The sequence below is a fragment of the Nerophis lumbriciformis genome, linkage group LG13, assembly GCF_033978685.3.
Source record: "Nerophis lumbriciformis linkage group LG13, RoL_Nlum_v2.1, whole genome shotgun sequence".
NCBI classification, from domain to species: Eukaryota; Metazoa; Chordata; class Actinopteri; order Syngnathiformes; family Syngnathidae; genus Nerophis; species Nerophis lumbriciformis.
Window position 1 is genome coordinate 23628222 of NC_084560.2, and position 24680 is coordinate 23652901.

The window sequence follows — 24680 nt, forward strand, 5'->3', positions numbered from 1 at the left end:
TTGATACTATTTTGATCATATGTAATTACTCTGAAACTTTCTGAGTCTTTTGGTGTTATAAATCGGATATATATGATAATTGCTTCAATTTAGAGGCAACTTGCTTTCTTTTCCATTATACTGGTACTTTAATAATACATCTACAGTATGGTGTTGTATGGAGTATCAACAAAATTGTTTAATCTCTATATAAATGACATTTATAAAGTTACAAAAGTCTTAAAGTTAGTATTATTTGCAGATGATACAACTGCATTTTGTTCAGGAGAGAACACACAGAAGCTAATACAAATAACAGAAGAAATGAACAAATTAAAAAGATGGTTCGACAAAAACAGACTATCTTTGAATCTCAGCAAAACTAAAATAATGCTATTTGGTAACAGTAGAAGAGAATGGCAAACACAAATACAAATAGACGGAGTAAACATTTAAAGGGTAAAAGAAAACACATTTTTGGGTGTAATAATAGATGATAAAATTAATTGGAAATTTCATGTTAAAAATATACAACATAAAGTAGCAAGAAAACACGTCAATAATGAATAAAGCAAAACATGTTCTAGACCAACAATCACTTTATATTCTTTACTGCTCACTAGTGTTTCCATATCTGAGTTTTTGTGCAGAAATATGGGGAAACAACTACATATGTGCGCTTCATTCACTAACAGTGTTACAAAAAAGATCCGTTAGAATAATACATAATGTTGGATATAGAGAACATACAAACCCTTTATTTACTTATTTATTTATTTATTTATTAAATCACAACTATTGAAATTCAACGATTTGGTGCATTTTCAAACAGCAAAAATTATACACAAAGCAAACTATAACCTGCTACCCAAGAATGTACAACAATTCTTTTCAACAAAATAGGAGAAATATAACCTTAGAGGAAAATCTAATTTAAAACATTTGTATGATCGTACAACACTTAAAACCTTTAGTATATCAGTATGTGGAATTAAATTATGGAATGGATTAACCAAAGAAATCAAACAAAGCACCAATATGATTCAGTTTAGTATGGGGGACATATTCTCCATTAATTAGTTGCTTATTAACATGCAAATTAGTAACATATCTGCTCATTATTAAGTAGGTATTAATGCCTTATTCTGCATGGCCTTATTATACAACCAGTAAGCTATTAACTAAGAGTCTTCCCTCAATAATCTCAGAATTATTGCTTTTTATTAACCCTAGCCCTAACCCTAACCTTTATATGTTCCCCTAGTGTCCAAATAACTCTAAATTACGTCGTTGTTACTTTAACCTGCAAACTATAACCTGCTACCCAAAAATGTACAACAATTCTTTTCAACAAAAGAGGAGAAATATAACCTTAGAGGAAAATCTCATTTAAAACATTTGTATGAATGTACAACACTTAAAACCTTTAGTATATCAGTATGTGGAATTAAATTATGGAATGGATTAACCAAATAAATCAAACAAAGCACCAATATGATTCAGTTTAGTATGGGGGACATACTCTCCATTAATTAGTTGCTTATTAACATGCAAATTAGTAACATATCTGCTCATTATTAAGTACATATTAATGCCTTATTCTGCATGGCCTTATTATACAACCAGTAAGCCATTAACTAAGAGTCTTCCCTCAATAACCTGAGAATTATTGCTTATTAGTAACCCTAACCCTAACCTTTATATGTTCCCCTAGTGTCCAAATAACTCTAAATTAAGTCGTTGCTACTTTAACCTGCAAACTATAACCTGCTACCCAAGAATGTACAACAATTCTTTTCAACAAAAGAGGAGAAATATAACCTTAGAGGAAAATCTAATTTAAAACATTTGTATGATCGTACAACACTTAAAACATGTCTGTTGTGGAATTAAATTATGGAATGGATTAACCAAAGAAATCAAACAAAGCACCAATATGATTCAGTTTAGTATGGGGGACATATTCTCCATTAATTAGTTGCTTATTAACATGCAAATTAGTAACATATCTGCTCATTATTAAGTACGTATTAATGCCTTATTCTGCATGGCCTTATTATACAACCAGTAAGCCATTAACTAAGAGTCTTCCCTCAATAACCTCCGAATTATTGTTTTTTATTAACCCTAGCCCTAACCCTAACCTTTATATGTTCCCCTAGTGTCCAAATAACTCTAAATTAAGTCTTTGTTACTTTAATAAGAAACTAATTAATGGTGAGTATGTTCCCCATACTAAAGTGTTACCGACTGTTCAAACTACAATTGTTCCCAAAGTGCACAGAACAAGAATTATGATGAACATCTTGAACCCTTTTTTTTTTATTGAGACAAAGATTATTTATGTATTTAATATTTGTTTGATTACTATTGTATATTATTTATTAATTAATTATTTGTCCACTGTTCTGTTACAGAGAATAAGGAAGTTGGATAAAATTGCTATGGTATGAAAAGGGGTAGGATTAAATAAGCTCTGCTTCTTCCTACTCCTTTTCGGACGTGCTGTAATGAAACAACTGGAAATGTGATGAATTACATCGTGTCGTATGCATGTTCCAAATAAACTGAAACTGAACTGCACTGAACTCGTGGTTAGTCCATATTTTCCTGGCACACTTGATAAAATAGCCAACATAGCAGTACTGACAAGAGGAACATTGGTTTTGACATTGCAACAATATGGAAGTTGCCAAGCTTTAAGAGCAGATTGTGGTTGACTTTGTGTGGTTGTACGGTACTGTATGGCGTTGAGAAGGGAACGTGGGCGATGACACGGTAAAATAAAAGTAGCAACCCAGAAGCTGTAAGAGATAGATCTGCAGACGTCTGTTTCATGTCAGAGACAGGTTAAAAAAGGCTGATAGCAGGACTCGCAGCCGGAGACCGACTGGGACGATTGCGGAGGGGAAAAACAAAGCCGACTAAAGAGGAAAAGAAAACCAGCATTGTGGAAAACATTACACACTGCAAAAACTGAAATCTAAGTAAGATTAAATATCTCAAATAAGGGTGATATTTGCTTATTTTCTGTCTGATAAGATAATTTTTCTCACTAAGCAGATTATATGTTAGAGTGTTTTACTTGTTTTAAGTGTTTTGGTCCTAAATGATCTCAGTAAGATATTACAGCTTGTTGCTGAGATTTTATGACCTATATTGAGTAAAACATGCTTGAAACTAGAATATCAAGTGTTGCAAAGCTGTGTCATCAACACTCACAAGTATAAAACTACTTTTTCAAAGTAATAATTTCTTATTTCAAGCATGAAATAAAAAATCATGACTTTGACACAATTGTGTCTCATAATTAAAACAGATGACAGCCAAATTGACTTTGCTGTTTTATTTTCAATGAAACAATAGAAAATATGTACACTTATAGTAGCCCAGTTGGCACAGTACAGTAAACTGACAGGTAATATTTAAACATTTGACATTTCAAAAAATTTTGAACAGAAATAGTTCATGCACATTCAGATAAATTCTTCAAAATTACAATAAAAAAAAATTGTCCGGGGGCCGGGCTGTGTATATGCATATATATATATATATATATATATATATATTCCTTGCGCACTAATTGACTGAAAGAGCACGCACTTGGCGCGATGATGTCATGTTATCGATGGAAAAATGCCTTTTTAGACAATATGATTTGCCTGAGCGGCTTGTAGACCCCGAGAGTAACAAGCGGTTGTCTTGTTGCCTTTCCATTAAAGAAAATATACTAGTTTTTAGTATAAGTTTGCTGGTTTCAAGAAATGTAATGCCGAGCGCATATCATTATGTCAAGATAATGGCAATAGCATTTACTTAATTTAAGAATATTTTTCAACGTACTGAGAAAAAAAGGTCTCATATTTGTTTTTTCTATCAAGAAAAGTGCACTTGTTATTAGTGAAAATATACTTATTTTAAGGTATTTTGGGGTTCATTGAGGTTAGCTCATTTTACTTCTTTTGGAAAGTCTTGACAAGCCAAATTTTCTTGTTCTATTGGCAGATAATTTTGCTTAGTTCAAGTAAAATACCCCTAATTTTTTTTTCCTTGTTTTTGAACACTGACTTTTTGCAGTGCATATCACTGTAAACCGGAATGCTCAAAATAATTAATTAGAGTAAGTAATGTAAACTTAAAAAATAAAATTTTCCTTCTTTTTAAGTTTATTAAACTTGTTATTTTTAGTTAATGTTAACTTATTTGCAGATTATGTAACTGCTACTTAAAACAATTAACTCGCAGTTACTTAAAACTCAGTGGATTAAACATCATTTTGTCTTATTTTGAAAGAACAAATCATTAAATCGAATCAAGAATAAATTAAGAATGAATCAATCGCATTATAAATTTGTATTGTCATTATACTCTGTGTGTGTATGTACCGTATTTTTCGGACTAAAAGTTGCAGTTTTTTTCATAGTTTGGCCCGGCTCCTGTCATGTCTGTGTGACCATGTTTTGCATTAGTCATGTTTTGTTTAGTTATTGGACTCTTTAGTTTCTGGCTTTTCACTCCCTTGTCTTGTTTCCATGGTTACCCATTAGTTTCACCTGTTCCACGTTTGGACTCATTGTGCACTCTTGTTTGTCACCATAGCAACCCATTAGTTTTCATCTGTCACGTCACGCACCTGTTTCATGTTTTGAGTCACGCACCTGTTTTCGTTAATCATGTCTGTAGTATTTAAGTTCATTGTTTTCAGTTTGTCTTCCTGGCGACATCCCGCATTTATGCTTCTGCACACTCTCCACACACCCTTATGACCCTTGCTGCTCTTTTTTCATGCCGGTTTCTCATCCAAGTAAGTTTTCTTTATTCATGCCATAGTTTGCAAGTTTTGTTTAATTGTTCATAGTTTCTACCTTTGTGCAATTTTTGTGTTTATAGTCAAGTTTTGTACTTCCGCCCTTGTGCGCGCCTTTTGTTTGCTTCCTTTTTTTTTGTATAGTGTTTAAATAAATCACGTACTCCCCTTCACGCCACGCATGGTCCAAATCTTTTGCACCTCGGGAGAACAAACCACGCCACAGTCCCAGTCGTGACAGCTCCAGTGCGACTTGCATGTTTTTTTCCTTCTTTATTATGCATTTTCGGCAGGTGCGACTTATACTCCGGTGCCACTTATACTCTGAATAATATGGTATATATAAATTATTACATGCACGCACACACACACACACACAGAGGAAGTGCTTTTATTTTGTAGCATTTGCATACACTTCCTCTTCAGGCAGCAGACACGAGGAGGAACATTTTTGAGTTGGCTTAATAGGTAAATTTAATTGAATTATCATTTAAAAGTGCATCTAACAAACTCCAAATATTTACGATCTGATATACTCAAATATTTGAATTTATGAACTCAAAAAACATGTGGCAACCCATTGCCTCACTTTTTGTGTGTGTTCTGCTTACTTATTCGGGTTTGCAGTGTAGATAGAATTGTCTAATTGGAGGAGGCAGACATTATTGGCTGCAGAAACCTAATGGTGCGTCTCACACAAAAGGGTAAGAAGAAGCACAGATAAGCGGGAAACTACTAGAGAAAGAGGAGAGTACAGCATCAGATGAAAGGGAGCGCCGTGTGAGAGCCATGACGCAGACGGGGCTGCTTAGTATCAGCAGGCCTTTTTACGAAAGACAATGTACAGGACACTCGTATCTAAAGATGTCCTTGGGCTTTTACTGATTTACTTCTAATCAACCATGGAGAAGACCTTCCATCTCATGTGCTGCTATAAACTCAAAAACACACTTTTTTTATATAAATGTCTGTAATGATAATGTCATTGGGGGATTTTTAAATCATTGCTATGGTTCCAAGGATTCTCATTGTCGTCCCATTGGGTTGAGTTTTTTCTTGCCCTGATGTGGGATCTGAGCCACATTCTGAACCCTTTGAGACACTCGTGATTTAGGGCTATATAAGTAAACTTTGATTAAATGATTGATTGATGTTGAAGTTGTTACTAATATTGATACTGTTGTTGATAATATTCATTTTTGTCTGACTGCTTTTGGATTGTTTTGTGTCATGTTTGTGTGTCCTCTCAATTGCTCTGTTTATTGCTATTCTGAATGTTGCTGGGTCGGGTTTTGGAATTGGAATTGGAATTGCATTATTATGGTATTGTTGTGTATTGTTTTGTTGGATTAACGGATAAACCTCGGGATGGCCACTGAGCATCCAGCTTGTGGTTAGAGTGTCCCCCCTGAGACTGGGAGGTCGCGAGTTCAAACCCCGGCCGAGTCATACCAAAGACTATAAAAATGGGACCCATTGCCTCCCTGCTTGGCACTCAGCATCAAGGGTTGGAATTGGGGGTTAAATCACCAAAATGATTCCCGAGCGCGGTCACCGCAGCTGCTCACTGCTCCCCTCACCTCCCAGGAGGTGGAACAAGGGGATGGGTCAAATGCGGCGGGTAATTTCACTACACCTAGTGCAGGGGTCGGCAACCCGCAGCTCTAGAGCCGCATGCGGCTCTTTAGCGCCGCCCTAGTGGCTCTCTGGAGCTTTTTAAAAAATGTATGAAAAATGGAAAACGATGAGGGGGGAAAAATATATTTTTTGTTTTAATATGGTTTCTATAGGAGGACAAACATAATACAAACCTCCCTAATTGTTACAAAGCACACTGTTTATATTAAACATGCTTCACTGATTCGAGTATTTGGTGAGCGCCGTTTTGTCCTACTAATTTTGGCAGTCCTTGAACTCACCGTAGTTTGTTTACATGTATAACTTTCTCCGACTTTCTAGGACGTGTTTTATGCCACTTCTTTTTCTGTCTCATTTTGTCCACCAAACGTTTAACGTTGTGCATGAATGCGCAAAGGTGAGTTTTGTTGATGTTATTGACTTGTCTGGAGTGCTAATCGGGCATATTTGGTCACTGCAAGACTGCAAGCTAATCGATGCTAACATGCTATTTAGGCTAGCTATATGTACATATTGCATCATTGTGCCTCATTTGTAGCTATATTTGAGCTCATTTAGTTTCCTTTAAATCCTCTTAATTACCGTAAATGTATATCTCATGACACACTGTCTCTATGAAATATGGCTTTTAATTTTTTGCGGCTCCAGACAGATTTGTTTTTGTATTTTTGGTCCAATATGGCTCTTTCAACATTTTGGGTTGCCGACCCCTGACCTAGTGTGTGCGTGTGACTATCAGTGGTACTTTAACTTTATTTTTTTTATTTTATGGGCAAAATAGAGGACCTCTTACTGACTCTGCTCTAAGCGGACATGTATTTACATTTATTTACAAGTTAGAATGCATTAAAAAAAATCCATCCGCCGTAATGTCTTCCATAACGATTGTGAACGATTTCCCAAAAAAAGTGCAGTTCCCCTTTAACAGTTTTAACTGTTGTGTAAATAGAACTACAGTTAATGGGCCCATATTTCCATATTTAGGGGTGATGGACGGATGGGCAGCGCCTGAAGAGCTGCAGCCCGCCACCGTGGCCCCCAGTCCCTCCCTTCTGTTGTTACATATCTCGAGTTGTATGTTGTAATATGTATAAGTACTTTGCTATGGAGATTGTTTCCCACTCCAGACTGGGCCCCCTTAGGAGCTCAGTCTAGATTGTATTTTTTTACTCATCCTTCCCCAGCATTTACCCTTTTCCCATCTTTTTACGAGGCCGTCTTGTGGCGACCCATCAGCGTTCCTGTTCTGTAACCCTGTACACTGTTTGTTTGTCTCATCTTGAACGGGTTTGTGCTGAAAACAAAGTTTTGCTGTACTTATGCAATGACAATAAAGACCTACCTAACTACCTAATCTGATAGATTCTTGCAAATATTACAGTAAGTATTTAAATTTACAAGCACATTGTGTTCCACAGCTGAACTCGTAACTCAAAACTGTCACGTGGGGGTCGCAGCTTGCTGCGGGGTAGTTCTTCCAGTGCAAAAGACGGCTCCGGACGACAGCGTAAAGGTAAGAAAAGATTTATTTCTCATAAATCATCCACTAAACTCACGACAAGCAAATAACAAAAAAGCATGCGTGCCTAAAACAAGTAGAGTAAAGACGTTGCATGGGCTAGGACATGGCATAAACAGAACTTACGTGGCATGAACGTGTGATACAAACACAACGAAGGCAGAACGAGTGACTGGCAAAGGCAACTTAAATAATGCCTCTGATTAGCGCTCGGGAAGCAGGTGAGCGGTCGAGCACTAATCAGAGACAGGTGAACACAATGAGTGACCATGACAACCAAAACAAACTCACAGGAGCACAACCAAGAACTAAAGCAGTCCAAAACTAACAGAAAATAACTAAACAAACATGATCCGGACCACGGATCATGACAAAAACACTCGTATCGCAAATCAGCTCTGCCCATTGAAATCAATTTATTCCGTGCCTGACCCTCCCAAAATACAGCTATTTTAACAAGTACCATGCTTTTTAAAAAATAAACTTTTACAGAATGGAATGTACTACAAACAATTACTGTATTTTATGTAATAATGTAGGAATTAATGTACAGCATTTACCTTGGGCAGCATACTTTTGTAGGTGTCTCATACTGGCTGCTTTTCTGTCATGTAACAGTCTTCTACTTTGCAATACATCAAGAGATAGCGCATATCTCAAGTCATTTATAAGTTGAGGTACTGTAAATTGAGGTATCACTGTATTTTATTGTTGTAAATAAGGGCGACTAGGAATGTAAAAGGTCTGCATAGCAGCCTTGTGTGCCTCAGCTGGGATAGACACCCGTTCCTGTTGACCAGGATCAGTAGTACAGAAAATGCTCAACTCAGATTGATTATCTTTGTTACACATCTCTCGGAGCAAATCTCACTACCATTTTGATTGTTACTGGTATTACAATCGTAATTGTAGCTAGGGTTGTACGTATACTGGTATTAGTATAGTACTGCGATACTAATGAATCATTTTTGATTCTATACCGCCTCTGAAAAGTACCGGTCCGCCGGAGTACTTACAGACACAGTGTATAGACAGAAAAGGGAGAACGGATGCATTTTGGCTTAAAAACTAAAGATAAAGGGGAAGTTATAACACTGAAACACCCTCAGGAAGAGGTGCTTTAAGACATGGCTAGCTAGCTAGAGACTAAAGTCCAGCCCCAGTCGTCAGTGTTGTAGCTACTTCTAAACCACTAATCCTCGCCTCCATGGCAACAAATAAAGTACGTTTCTCACAAGTATCATCCCTGCAGGACGAGGAATAGCTAAACATGCTTCACTACACACCGTAGCTCACCGGCCTCAAAATGTAAACAAACGCCATTGGTGGATCTACACCTAACATCCACTGTAATGATACCAAATACAGGAGCGTATCTAGTCGATGCTACTATGATTACGTCGATATTTTTTCTTCTTGTAATGTATATTATGTTTATTAACTCAGGAAATATGTCCCTGGACACAGGTGGCCTTTGAATATGATCCTGCAACGACTTGGTATCGAATTGATACCCAAATTTGTGGTATCATCCAAAACTAATGTAAAAGTATCAAACAACAGAAGAAAAAGTGATTATTACTTTTTAACAGAAGTGTAAATAGAACATGTTAAAAGAGAAAATAAGCAGATATAAACAGTAAACGAACAAGTAGATTAATAATTTATTTTCTACCACTTGTCCTTAATAATGTTGACAAAATAATAGAATGAGAAATGACACAATATGTTACTGCATATGTCAGCAGACTAAATTAGGAGCTTTTGTTTGTTTACTTACTACTAAAAGACAAGTTGTCTTGTATGTTCACTATTTTATTTAAGGACAAACTTGCAATAAGAAACATATGCTTAATGTACCCTAAGATTTTCTGTTCAAATAAAGCCACTAACGCAATTTTTTGTGGTTCCCTTTATTTAGAAAAGTACCAAAAAGTATCAAAATAATTTTGGTACCGGTACCAAAATAGCCAAAGTATTGATATCCGGACAACATTAGGAGGAATTATATAATTGTTCTACACAACCACTGGATTTGAAAACAATTGTGGTATACACACCCTTCAATGGGTGAATTATGCCACCGCACAAATGTCACACACAAGATGTATTACCGGACTTATAATTTGTGGCACTGCCATCTGGAATATATAAAATGTAGTTGTCTTTTGGCTACATCTATCAGCAGCCTGCTATCGTGACTCACCAGCATGATTTGTTAGGCTTTGTTTTTCCACAGATGCCCTTCTGGACATCATTTTCCTATTCATCCAGGCTTGCATAGGCACTGAAAAGATGATGCGGGTACTGAGTGCACAAATGAAATCAGCATGTACAGCTACCGTCGTCCCCTCACTAATTTGAGGGACGACTAAAATTTGAGAATTTTTTGAAAGGTTCAGTTAAGCTCCGCCGGAGGGTTCGAAGGCGGGAGGAGCGAGCTGGCGTCATTTACGCCGGCGCCATGACACTTACGCATATTGCAGCCTATAGGACGCACTGCGTGCCTGAGCACACTAAGCACCTAAAGCGCATATGTTTGACTAGTTTGAGCGCACTTAATCGCTGCCTGCCAATTCCTCTCATTTGACGGAGTTTTGTCAACAAAGCCCCTCAGCCGTTATTACAGTAATTAGAGATTTATAATAGGAAAAAAAATACAGAGGCTCCAAATTAATCCAAAATGATCCAAAAGTTAAACCTACGGTACACTTGCTCACCCCTATGTGTGTGATAAAGACGTAGTATTTAATTAATGTGCTCCGTTAGTGAAAACTAATGACACAGTATGAACAAAAAAAAATTAAAGCAACTTTAGAGAAAATTAATTATAATCTGAGGGGTACACCAAAACAATTTGACTAGACCTGGGGCTTCATAAATTAAAGATACTATAGGATAAATGTGACACTCACTGTTGACAATGAACCTTTTCACTTACTTCAACTCTTTTTTTGTTTGTCGTTGTTTTTATTCAGTGACACTTCTCTGTATGTTTGTGATTGAAATTTTTGTTGTTACCTTTTTTTTCCCTTTCAGTCAGTTATTGTGATTTTCTATCTGCTTGTGGTGAAGAGGAAGGCAGTACATTGCTACTAACTGTGACGGAAATGTAGGACGGGGGTGGGAGGGAGTTGTTATTATTTTTATATTTATTATTTTTCTGTAAATATTTGTATTTATTTGTATTTTTTTAATTTTATTTTTTATTTTATTTTTATTTTATTTTTTTTGGGGGGGGGGCAAAAAAAAAGTGTCTGTTTTCTCAGTACCTGTATTTTGATTCCTCTATCAAAAAATAAATGAATATTATATTTAAAAAAAAAATTAAAGTAACCTCAAATAACAAAAGGCTGACGTTTGCATCTCAGCACATAACTTGGGTGCATTCAAAGACCCTTGATTAAAGTTAGAAACAGGCATCGCTGGGCTTTAAAAACCAAAAAGATGATGCATTATTATGACTGATACTACCTTGAAATGTGAACCAGCTAATCACTACTTTACACTGAATTAAAGAAAAACATATTATAATCATACTCAAGTGTACGGGCATTGTATGATTATCTTAAATGTTATTGTGGCCCTGCGATGAGGTGGCGACTTGTCCAGGGTGTACGCCGCCTTCCGCCCGAATGCAGCTGGGATAGGCTCCAGCACCCCCGTCACCGCGTAAGGGACGAGCGGTAGAAAATGGATGGATGGATGGGTTATTGTGGCAACTTTATATTGAATTTGTTGGCACTTTTTGTAAAAAAAAACAAAAAAACAACAAAAAACAGAAATTACAAAAATAAACCAATTAGGGAGTTTATCTAGATATGTTATAAATACTGTATGTATGTAAATCCTATCTTTAAAAAGTCAAACATAATTTTTGCATGAGTTTTTAAAAGCTTGTTTCAACTACATCCATGCAATAATTTGTTTTTTTTAGTGCGTGTAAAATTCCCAAGTGTGTGTATGGGGTGGTGACTTTAGGTTTAGGGCAGGGGTTGGCAACCCAACATGTTAAAAGAGCCATATTGGACCAAAAAAAAAAAAAAAAAAAAAAAAAAAATATATATATATATATATATATATATACATACATACATACATACATACTGTATATGTCTGGAGCGGCAAAAAATTACAAACCTTATACAAGTGTTATAATAAAGGCAACACATGATGCAAGTGTCTATATTAGCTATATTAGCCTAATATCAAAGGCTGACACAAATCTTCGTTGACAGAAATGTTGTATTTAAATTTTTATTCTACACATTTTTGCAACATTGGAAATTATTAGTAAAAGGGAGGCTTCTCACAGGATGAGATAACTTCTGGAAATGACTGGCTCAGAATGGCCAAAGGTATAGATGTGTGTGTCCAAGTTAAAGGACACACACAAGCAGAATAATACTGCACAGACTAGTAGTATAAGTGGATGTACTTATTAGCCAGGTGTACATGTGCAAAATACATTTAATCTGATAATCATTCAATTAGAATGTTACTGTGTACATTGACTCTTAAAAAATGATCTTATTATGAAGTGAATTTTCGTGCATCACACTTTAAATCGGAATACTTTATTTTGACATGTGCAGCACATCCACTAAAAGGAAGTATAAGACGAAGAAGCAGTGACTTCCACAGTAAACAAACATGGCTCCGTGCATTTCTGATTGTCCGATGTCACATTATTGATTTATCAATGTTTCCTTCTGTTTGCCACTTTTGTTTTACCTCTCTTTATAAAATGGATCTGTTCTGTGCCCTCCATGTCAAATTATGTGTGGGTTGCCATGCGTCTTAATGTTGCGACATTCTGTGTACGTGCATGAGGCTAGCAGTTAACACTTGGAATAGCTGTAAGGTCGTGAATGAAACAAATCGTTGAGACGACAACTGGATCCTTTCTGTTATTGTTACATCGATTGTTACAGAGCAGTGGTTCTTAACCTGGGTTCGGTGAGTCAGCCGCAGGGGTTCGGCGGAGCCTCCGCCGCAGAGGTCAAGACACACCCGACTCATCATGTAAATAAAAACTTCTACCTATCGCCGTGTTATGGATACGGCAACAGCAGAAGTCACATTGATTTTCAGGCGTGTAATTTGTAGTGAGTTGATGCACTGTGTTGGTTTTGTTCTTTGAACAAGGTGATGTTCATGCACGGTTCATTTTGTGCACCATAAAAAACATACAACTTTGTCTTGAATTTGAAAAAAAAAAAACACATTTTATTTTTTACTAAAGAAGGGTTTGGTGAATGCGCATATGAAAACGGTGGGGTTCGGTAGCTCCAACAAGATTAAGAACCACTGCTCTAGAGCCTGCAGGTAGGCCAGTATAGGCGTAAAATGATCAAACTTTCTTGTCCCAGCCACAAATTTAGAAGCTGCATTTCGAACTAACTGTAATCTCGTAAATGCTAGACATTAAATAATAATGTCTGCTGTGATACAAGTCCACTTTGGCATCTTTTTCCAAGAAAGTCGGTTTCTCGTCACATTTAAAAAACTTGCCGTGATACGAAGTCAGCTTCCTCAATCTCTTTAATAAGAGACACAGAGGCACACTTGGCTCGATCTTAAAGTTTGTAAACCGAAAAGCTCGCTTACAGAGGGCTTCATTAATCAAGGTTCCACTTTATATTATATTGGCTGTTAGTTAGACAGAAAGCTTCATCATTTGTATTATTTAGGATACAGATGTCAAACTCAAGACCCAGGTGCCAGATCATTTTAAGTGGTCCGCCAAAAAGAAATATGTCAAAAAATACTTCATTCTTTCTTGTTAATTAAATGTATTTGCTCTTCCAATTTTGAGTTTGACAAAAAAATGTTCCACATGCAATCGTATACATCCTAACCTTATATTTTTAGATCATACACACAAAAAAACAATCAAAGCAATGTTTGGATGATGAAAAATTAATACTTGAATGTACACTATATTGCCAAAAGTATTTGGCCACCCATCCAAATGATGAGAATCAGGTGTCCTAATCACTTGGCCCGGTGTTTAAAATCAAGCACTGTTTTTACAAAAATTTGTGAAAGAATGGGCCGCTCTCAGTGATTTCCAGCGTGGAACTGTCATAGGATGCCACCTGTGCAACAAATCCAGTCGTGAAATTTCCTCGTTCCTAAATATTCCAAAGTCAACTTTATTTTAAGAAAATGGAAGAGTTTTAGAACAACAGCAACTCAGCCACCAAGTGGTAGGCCACGTACACTGACAGAGAGGTGTCAGTGGATGCTGAAGCGCATAGTGCAAAGACTTTCTACACAGTCAGTTGCTACAGAGCTCCAAACGTCATGTGACCTTCCAATTAGCCCACGTACAGTACGCAGAGAGCTTCATGGAATGGGGGTCCATGGCGGAGCAGCTGCATCTAAGCCATACATCACTAAGTCCAATGCAAAGCGTGGGATGCAGTCATGTAAAGCACGTCGCCACTGGACTCTAGAGCAGTGGAGACGCGTTCTCTGGACTGATGAATCACACTTTTCCATCTGGCAATCTGATGGATGAGTCTGGGTTTGGAGGTTGCCAGGAGAACGCTACATTTCGGACTGCATTGTGCCGAGTGTGAAATTTGGTGGAGGAGGAATTATGGTGTGGTGTTGTTTTTCAGGATTTGGGCTTGGCCCCTTAGTTCCAGTGAAAGGAACTTTGAATGCTCCAGGTTACCAAAACATTTTGGATAATTCCATGGGATGGCATTTCAAGTTCATATGTGAGTAAAGGCAGGTGGCCAAATACTTTTGGCAATATAGTGTATTCTTGTCACCTTCTGTTTTGGCAAACTCTACATAAGGCCAAAGCCTTCACCCAAGCAGAAGGGCCTCATGTCCAAATGTCAGTTTGGCTCCCATTTCCCCCCAGAGGACAGCACTGGAATTACAGACAACATTTTACAACAGCTGAAGACCTTGAGTAATCAGGAAGGCTCTCACCTGAAGCAATCAAATCCACTCTTTTTAAGTCTGCAGCTCCAGCTCAGACTTCAGGCCAACAAACACTGCTCGAGAAGATTTTGACAAATACAATAGAGACAACTGTTTAAAGAGACCAGGGTGGCTGACGGTGAGATTACTTATATTATTTGGATGTTTTGATTTGATTAGTGATGGGTTGATGAGGCGTCATGAAGCGTTTCGACACATTGCAAAACTGTATTGATACTGTGTTGATACTGTGTCACTAAATACTGACATCTGCTGGACATTAAAAATCCCTACAGGCAACCTATGGACCGACTCAACTGACACTGATTTTATGACCTAGTACAGTGGTTCTCAAATGGGGGTACGCGTACCCCTGGGGGTACTTGAAGGTATGCCAAGGGGTACGTGAGATTTTTTTTAAATATTCTAAAAAAAGCAAAAATTCAAAAATCCTTTATAAATATATTTATTGAATAATACTTCAACAAAATATGAATGTAAGTTCATTAACTCAGTGAAGCACAAGCTCAGGTTTGTCACTAAAATGTCTGTCAAAAAGAACTGTGAAAAGAAATGCAACAATGCAATATTCAGTGTTGACAGCTAGATTTTTTGTGGACATGTTCCATAAATATTGATGTTAAAGATTTTTTTTTGTGTGAAGAAATGTTTAGAATTAAGTTCATGAATCCAGATGGATCTCTAATACAATCCCCAAAGAGGGCACTTTAAGTTGATGATTACTTCTATGTGTATAAATCTTTATTTATAATTGAATCACTTGTTTATTTTTCAACAAGTTTTTAGTTATTTGTATATCTTTTTTTCCAAATAGTTCAAGAAAGACCACTACAAATGAGCAATATTATTATACAATTTATACAATTTAATAAATCAGAAACTGATGACATAGTGCTGTATTTTACTTTTGTCTTTTTTTTTCAACCAAAAATGCTTTGCTCTGATTAGGGGGTACTTGAATTAAAAAAAAAATCACAGGGGGTACATTGCTGAAAAAAGGTTGAGAACCACTGACCTAGTATATACAATAATATAAACCAAGTCATTGTATTTCATTTAGGATTATTTCATAACTTCATTTAAATAAAAATATATTTTTTGTCTTTTTTAGATACAGTCAATAAATAATGTGAACATGTATCATAACATGGAAATCTAAGAGAACGTGTTGTGAATGAGGATGCTTGTGGACCTGGAAATTATTTTTTTTTTTTTTACACATTTTTATTTTTTAAAAAAAACAGTTTTTCCAACGTATTCAATTTTAGACGCTTTCTCTTCTTAGTTATTATTTCTCCGGCTGTAGAAAAGACCCGCTCACAGGGCACAGAGGAGGCGTCAGTGCGACACAGTTCGCGTATCGGTCACGTGACCAAAACAGCTCATGATCGGTCACGTGACTTTCTAAAAGCGGTACGCGCACCGACACAGGGTTTCGCTCTATGAGCTCGACGCATGCGCCGATGCATCGGTGTTGCCGGACCCATCACTAGATTTGATGTGTTGAATTTATTTTATTTGCCAAGTGGTTGTTAAAATGTTTAAATGTCAAATCCAAGCTGTTAAAGGTCACTATATGTACATTTGGAAACACTTTTATGTTAAAAAATGGTTTATTGTAATTTGATTATATTTGGTCCCTAATTGCTTTTGTATTTGTCCACCCTTTCCAAAGGTTTTTCACCTTTCAACTATTCAATGAAAAAAGAGACAATCGAGTCCAAAATAAAAGGATAAACAGAGATTTGTCTCATCATTGGATTAAAACAAAGAGTGAAGTCCCAGTGTAACCCCTGGTCAAAAAGTGAAACCCTTTTCAAGTTAGGGGAGAAAACAAAGAAACAAAACATAACTTGACACCTTCACATAATGACTTCAAAGCAAGTTATCCATAATAATGAAAGAGTAACGTGTATAATAGTTGTTTTATTGAAATGCCTATTTAAATTCTCTTTAATATTATTATGCAAATGCATTATAATATGTGCTCGGGCCACTAGGAGAAAATAAGGTATTGTGTATTTCTTTTAAAAGGTTGTTTTTGGAAGGGAAATGTAATTAAATGCCAATATTATGTTTGTGGAGTGTGTACACACTCGTGTTGCCGGAGTGTCTAGTTTGAACATGTTTTTGTATGATTTCCCTTCTATGTTGAACAATGATATGCCATTCAGTAGGGATGGGCGATATGGCCTAAAATCTGTATCGCGATATACAGTCCTATAGAGCAGTGTTTTTCAACCTTTTTTGAGCCAAGGCACATTTTTTGCGCTGAAAAAAATCTGGAGACACACCACCAGCAGAAATCATTAAAAAACAAAACTCAGTTGACAGTAAAAAGTTGTTGTCGCAATTGTTGGATATGACTTTAAACCATAACCAACCATGCATCACTATAGCTCTTGTCTCAAAGTAGGTGTACTGTCACCACCTGTCACATCACCCCCTGACTTATTTTGAGTTTTTTGCTGTTTTCCTGTGTGTAGTGTTTTAGTTCTTATCTTGCACTCCTATTTTGGTGGCTTTTTCTCTTTTTTTGGTATTTTCCTGTAGCAGTTTCATGTCTTACTTTGAGCGCTAATCCCGGCATCTACTTTGTTTTAGCAATCAAGAATATTTCAGTTTTTATCCTTCTTTGTGGGGACATTGTTGATTGTCATGTCATGTTCAAATGTACATTGTGGACGCCGTCTTTGCTCCACAGTAAGTCTTTGCTGTTGTCCAGCATTTTTTTTTGTTTACTTTGTAGCCAGTTCAGTTTGTTTCGTTCTGCTAAGCACTCACTCATAGCACTTTTTTTATTTTTGGTTTAAGCATTAGACACCTTTTTACCTGCACGCTGCCTCCCGCTGTTTCCGACATCTGCAAAGCATATAGCTACCGGCTGCCACCTACTGATATGGAAGAGTATTACACGGTTACTCTGCCGAGCTCTAGACAGCACCGACACTCAACAACAACACATCATTTGCAGACTATTATTACTGGTTTGCAAAAAATATTTTAAACCCACATAGGTGAAATTAGATAATCTCTCACGGCACACCAGACTGTACTATGATTACGTCGATATTTTTTTCTTCTTTCGTTTAAAAAAAAATTATATTATGTTTATAAACTCAGGAAATATGTCCCTGGGCACATGAGGACTTTGAATATGACCAATGTATGATCCTGTAACGACTTGGTGTCATTTTGATGCCCAAATTTGTGGTATCATCCAAAACTAATGTAAAGTATCAAACAACAGAAGAATAAGTGATTATTACATTTTAACAGAAGTGTAGATAGAACATGTTAAAAGAGAAAGTAAGCAGATATTAACAGTAAACGAACAAGTAGGTTAATAATTCAATTTCTACCACTTGACCACATAAGTATCGAAAAGTACCGAAATACTTTTGGTACCGCTACCAAAATATTGGTATCGGGACAACACTAATGATTTGTTTGTTAAAATAAAGCCAATAGTGACATTTTTTGGTGTCCCCTTTATTTAGAAACTACCGAAAAGTACCGAAAAACTTTTGGTACCAGTACTTTGGGGGACGGCGTGGTTCAGTTGGGAGAGTGGCCGTGCCAGCAACCTGAGGGTTCCTTGTTCGATCCCCACCTACTAACAACCTCGTTGTGTCCTTGAGCAAGAAACTTCACCCTTGCTCCTGATGGGTCATGGTTAGCGCCTTGCATGGCAGCTCCCGCCTTGAAAGCAGAAAAGCGCTATACAAGTATAACCCATTTATTTACCAAAATATTGGTATCGGGACAACACTAATACATACACACCGATCACCCACTGGCAGAAATGTAGATCGACGCCTATGCTCTCAGTTGCTCTGTTGATTGAACAGAAAGCAAACCCAGAAACATTCAGAAAATGTTGCTGGGTTTGGTTTTGGAATTGGAATTGTATTATTATGGTATTATTGTGTATTATTTTGTTGGATTGATTATAAAAAATATATAAAATTTGTATATATTTACATTGTTTATTTCACAAAACCCTAACATCTAGGAAGGAGAGACGTTACAAATTGTTGATCATTTGTCAGCAAACAATCAAAGGCTGAGACCTTTGTTTGTGTCAGTTTTGTAGGAATGTTTTGTTTTTTGCAAAATAGTTTGATTGACAACATCCTTTTGCACGCCACCATCATCATCCTCCTCATCACCCTTTGCCATTTTACATCTTCACATGTTGGACACAGACATGTGGCCCTCTCACACATGCCATCTCTTGGATCGCACACACACACGTGGTGCCACACAGACACACACACACATGGACACCAAGCACCAGTCGTGAGTTGAGTCAGATCCCCTCAGGTTTGCTGAGTCAGAGCGCCATCCTGTTAGACTTCTGATGGTGTTGCCTGCGCTCGCGGCGCCTTGTCATGCACGTCCAAACACACACACACCAGCGTTGATTTGCCCAAATGTATCTCCTTGTGCACAGCATCACGCTGACATGCACACAGATAATTAAGGACGCTTGAATACGTCCGCTCAAGTGTCTATTTAGCGCTCACAAAATTCATGCAAGAGCCCGGGCAAATATGAGATGTACACATAACACACATGACTTCTCGGAATAATCCAATGCAGAAATGTGGACTGATGACTGGTTGCCATGGACACAAGACTGGTGTTGAACATAACTGTTTTTGTGGTCCCTTTTATTTAGAAAAGTACCGAAATACTTTTGGTACTTCGAGGTCACTTTTAGAATATTCCAAATGTCAATCAATCAATCAATCACTGTTTACTTCATACTTGCCAACCTTGAGACCTCTGATTTCGGGAGGTGGGCGTGGTCGGGGGCGTGGTTAAGAGGGGAGGAGTATATTGACAGCTAGAATTCACCAAGTCAAGTATTTCATACATACATACATACATACATACATATATATATATATATACATCCTGAAATTATGCAAACAAAACTGTTTGGATAATTGATACTTCAAACTTGCATAAATAAATCTTAAGGAGTATAACATAACTTGGCTTCTGAGAGTTTCAAAATGTAATGAATAAAATGCTAAAGTTGTTGATAAACAAGCAATTATCTTAATAATTAAATATGGTCATTTTAAATTAATTATTATTAAAATCAATTATTTCAAATATGTTTATTTTAATGTATAATTCTATGGCTGGATGTAATAAGGAGTCAGGAAAAAATACAAAGAAAAATACAATTAATTTTGATGTTTTTAGCAAAATATAGTAAAAATGTTTTTTTTGTTTTTTTTTAATTAATAAATATATTTATTTTTAGGTAAGATAAACATAATAATACAATGTATCTCTAGTCTGGATGATTTAGTTCTTGTCACCCTGTTGTCCTCCCGTCATGAAAAAAGGCTGTCCTCACTCAGGTCCGCATGGAGCTGGAGGGGGCGTGGCTTCCAGTTCCGGCTGAAAATCGGGAGATTTTCGGGAGAATATTAGTCCCGGGAGGTTTTCGGGAGAGGCGCTGAATTTCGAGAGTCTCCCGGAAAATTCGGGAGGGTTGGCAAGTATGGTTTACTTATATAGCCCTAAATCACGAGTGTCTCAAAGGGCTGCACAAGCCACAACGACATCCTCGGCTCAGATCCCACATCAGGGCAAAGAAAAACTCAACCCAATGGGACAATGAGAAACCTTGGAGGGGACCGCAGATGCTCTATAGCCCGCAGACTTTTTTTGGGCTCTGGGAGTCACTAATAAGCCGGAGTTATTTGAACGCAGATTTCTTGCCGGGACATATGGTACAATACAACCAGCAAGATAGGATGGAGCTAGACTGTATGCTGTATAAATGTATGCTGATATTCAACACAAATGCTATATCAGTAAACTACAATGAATCAAAACAGAGCATTAAACTACAAAACCCAAAACCAGTGAAGTTGGCACGTTGTGTACATCGTAAATAAAAGCAGAATACAATGATTTGCAAATCCTTTTCAACTTATATTCAATTGAATAGACTGCAAAAACAAAAATATTTAATGTTCGAACTGAGAAACAACATTTATTGGGGGAAATAATCATTAACTTATAATTTAATGGCAGCAACACATTGCAAAAGAGTTGGCACAGGGGCATTTTTACCACTGTGTTACATGGCCTTTCCTTTTAACAACACTCAGTAAACGTTTGGGAACTGAGGAAACCAATTTTTGAAGCTTTTCAAGTGGAATTCTTTCCCATTCTTGCTTGATGTACAGCTTAAGTTGTTCAACAGTCCGGGGTCTCCGTTGTGGTATTTTAGGCTTCATATTGCGCCACACATTTTCAATGAGAGACAGGTCTGGACTACAGGCAGGCCAGTCTAGTACCTGCACTCTTTTACTATGAAGCCACACTGTTGTAACACGTGGCTTGGCATTATCTTGCTGAAATAAGCAGGGGCGTCCATGATAACGTTGTTTGGATGGCAACATATGTTGCTCCAAAACCTGTATGTACCTTTCAGCATTAATGGTGCCTTCACAGATGTGTAAGTTACCCATGCCTTGGGCACTAATACACCCCCATACCATCACAGATGCTGGCTTTTCAACTTTGCGCCTATAACAATCCAGATGGTTCTTTTCGTCTTTGTTCCAGAGGACACGGCGTTTCCAAAAACAATTTGAAATGTGGACTCGTCAGAACACTTTTACACTTTACATCAGTCCATCTTAGATGAGCTCGGACCTAGCGGAGCCGGCGGCGTTTCTGGGTGTTGTTGATCAATGGATTTTGCTTTGCATAGTAGAGTTTTAACTTGCACTTACAGATATAGCGACAAACTGTAGTTACTGACAGTGGTATTCTGAAGTGTTCCTGAGCCCATGTGGTGATATCCTTTACACACTGATGTCGCTTTTTGATGCAGTACCGCCTGAGGGATCGAAGGTCACGGGCAGTGATTTCTTCAGATTCTCTGAACCTTTTGATGATATTACAGACCGTAGATGGTGAAATCTCTAAATTCCTTGCAAATAGCTGGTTGAGAAATGTTCTTAAACTGTTGGACAATTTGCTCACGCATTTGTTCACAAAGTTTGTGAATGACTGAGCATTTCATGGAAGCTGCTTTTATACCTAATCATGGCACCCACCTGTTCCCAATTAGCCTTTTCACCTGTGGGATGTTCCAAATAAGTGTTTGATGATCATTCCTCAACTTTATCAGTCTTTTTTTGCCTATTGTGCCACCTTTTTTTGAAACATGTTGCAGGCATCAAATTCCAAATAAGCTAATATTTGCAAAAAATGACATTTTCCAGTTCGAACGTTAAGTATCTTGTCTTTACAGTCCATTCAATTGAATATAAGTTGAGAAGGATTTGCAAATCATTGTATTCTGTTTTTATTTACCATTTACACAACGTGCCAACTTCACTGGTTTTGGGTTTTGTACATTGGAGACAGAATTTCTTGTATGGTACCTTTTGTGCAGGTGTACCTAATATAGTGTACAACCTCCTCCACATGCAACACTTTCACCATCTACATTTTTAATGAAGCCCTGAGAATGTTCTTGCTCAAGAGACCAACTCCAATTTAGTTTAACAACTCATCGCGGCGTAAAACTCCAACTAAACACAAATGCTAATCTTACTCCAATTCAAGCCTTCTCAGCAAAACAGCTAACTTAGCATATAAATATGGTACAATGGAAATTATTCACAGATGACGATTATAGGACCAGTCTGCAAAATACTTAAATATATACAAATGTTTTGCAAGAATAAGACCAGACAGAGGAGCTAAATAAATATGCTAAAATGGTACCAGTGACTTAACCCAAAGACATCAATCAATTATTTTTTGGAGACTTGTTATAAAAAAATTATATTATTTTGGAAAGGCAAACAGAATTATTGGGTATAAATGTTTTTTTTGCAAACAATAAATCATCTACATTGTTTTCTTTCATATATTGACAGGAATTCTTACTCGCAGCTAAAGCTAAATCTTGTTGCAGTTATTCCAAATAAGACTTTCATTAACTTCCACATAAACACCGACTGTGACAGAAACTGTAACTTGGCAGTCTGAAAGGTTTCTCCGAGCTGAATCTCTTCCTTTTTGTTCCCTCGCTCCATGCCTTTTATGCTGTCTCAAACCTTTTAGCGCCGCACAAAACCTAATTTTCACTGGAGTGGAGAATTAAGACGGCACAGCTGTGCTGTCACAAAATCCTACGAATTTAATTCAGCGCCTGGAACCATCGGAAACAAGCGTCTGACTTTAGTTTTATCTGGGAGGAGAACAATGCGACTCGACCGCGCAGGCTGTCATCAGAAGAGCTCATTTTCTGCAAGGGTCCAACCTAAGGCCCGTGGGCTGACTCTGTATATAACACCAAATTCTGGGCCACCATACACAAGACACTTCTTTTTCTTCTTTTCTTTAGTTTATTTCGAACATGAACACACAAGTTCATATCATTTCACTTTACATCATGTCCGAAAAGGAGTAGGAAGAGGCAAAGCTTATCTAATCCTACCCCTTTCCCACTTCAGAGCGTTTACAAATATATACATTCATTTACTGACTTCTTTATAGTAAAATGACATCCGTGAATGAGTAATACAACAGTTTTTGTAATATATAATTAGTGGAGGGAGATGATGGCCAGCGCTGCCCGCAGGAGCAAAGGCCACCGCCTCTGTCCGTGGTGCTGAGGACAGAGCACCATCAGACGGGGGCGTGGCAGTGCTGACGGCAAGACACAGCTGGCAGGTGATTAGATTTCACAGGTGGTACGTGTTAATCTAATCCAATTAAAACATATGATTATTAAAACCTTGGTAAAACCTGCACGCTTGGCTTCTGTGCGGTATCTGACAAGTGGGACTGCGAGGACGCAACTTCCACAATAATTAAGACAGTCATTATTATCATACTGAGTAAGCACTATTCATTTGAACAACCTCTTAAACTGGATCTTGAAACTTGAAAGCAGGGTTCGTGCGGGTGCTTAAAAACCTTGAGAATGCTTGGATTTTAATGTTGTGCTTTCAAGCTTTGAAAAATGCTTGAATTTTGGGTGAAGTGCTTGGAAATTTTCATTTTTTTAAATTTTTTAATTTTTTTTAATGTATTTATTTATTTATGCATTTATTTATTTTATTTTATTTTTTGTCCCGTCCAGCTTCTCAGGCAAATCATATAGTTGATGTAGATGCCCATATCAGCTGTTCAGATTTACTTTACAAAAGATTTAAAAACATTGACAAAAAAAATAAAAAATAAAAATAAAAATAAAAATAAAAATTTAAATTAAAATAAAAATAAAAATAAAAATAAAAATAAAAATAAAAATAAAAATAAAAATAAATTAAAAAAAATTATTTAAAAAAAATTATTTAAAAAAAAAAAAAAAGGAAATGTTGATCATGTTTCTTGGCAGCCTGACTCCATCCATCCATCCATTTTCTACCGCTTGTCCCTTTTGGGGTGGCGGGGGGTGCTGTAGCCTATCTCAGCTGCATTCGGGCGGAAGGCGGGGTACACCCTGGACAAGTCGCCAGCTAATCACAGGGCCAACACAGATAGACAGACAACATTCACACACTAGAGCAGTGGTTCTTAACTTTGTTGGAGGTACCGAACCCCACCAGTGTCATATGTGCATTCACCAAACCCTTCTTTAGTGAAAAATAAAAATAAAAATGTTTTCTTTCAAATCCAAGACACATTTATAAGTTTTTTTTACTGGTGCAGAAAATGAACCGTGCATGAACATCACCTTGTTCAAAGAACAAAACCAACACAGTGCATGAACTC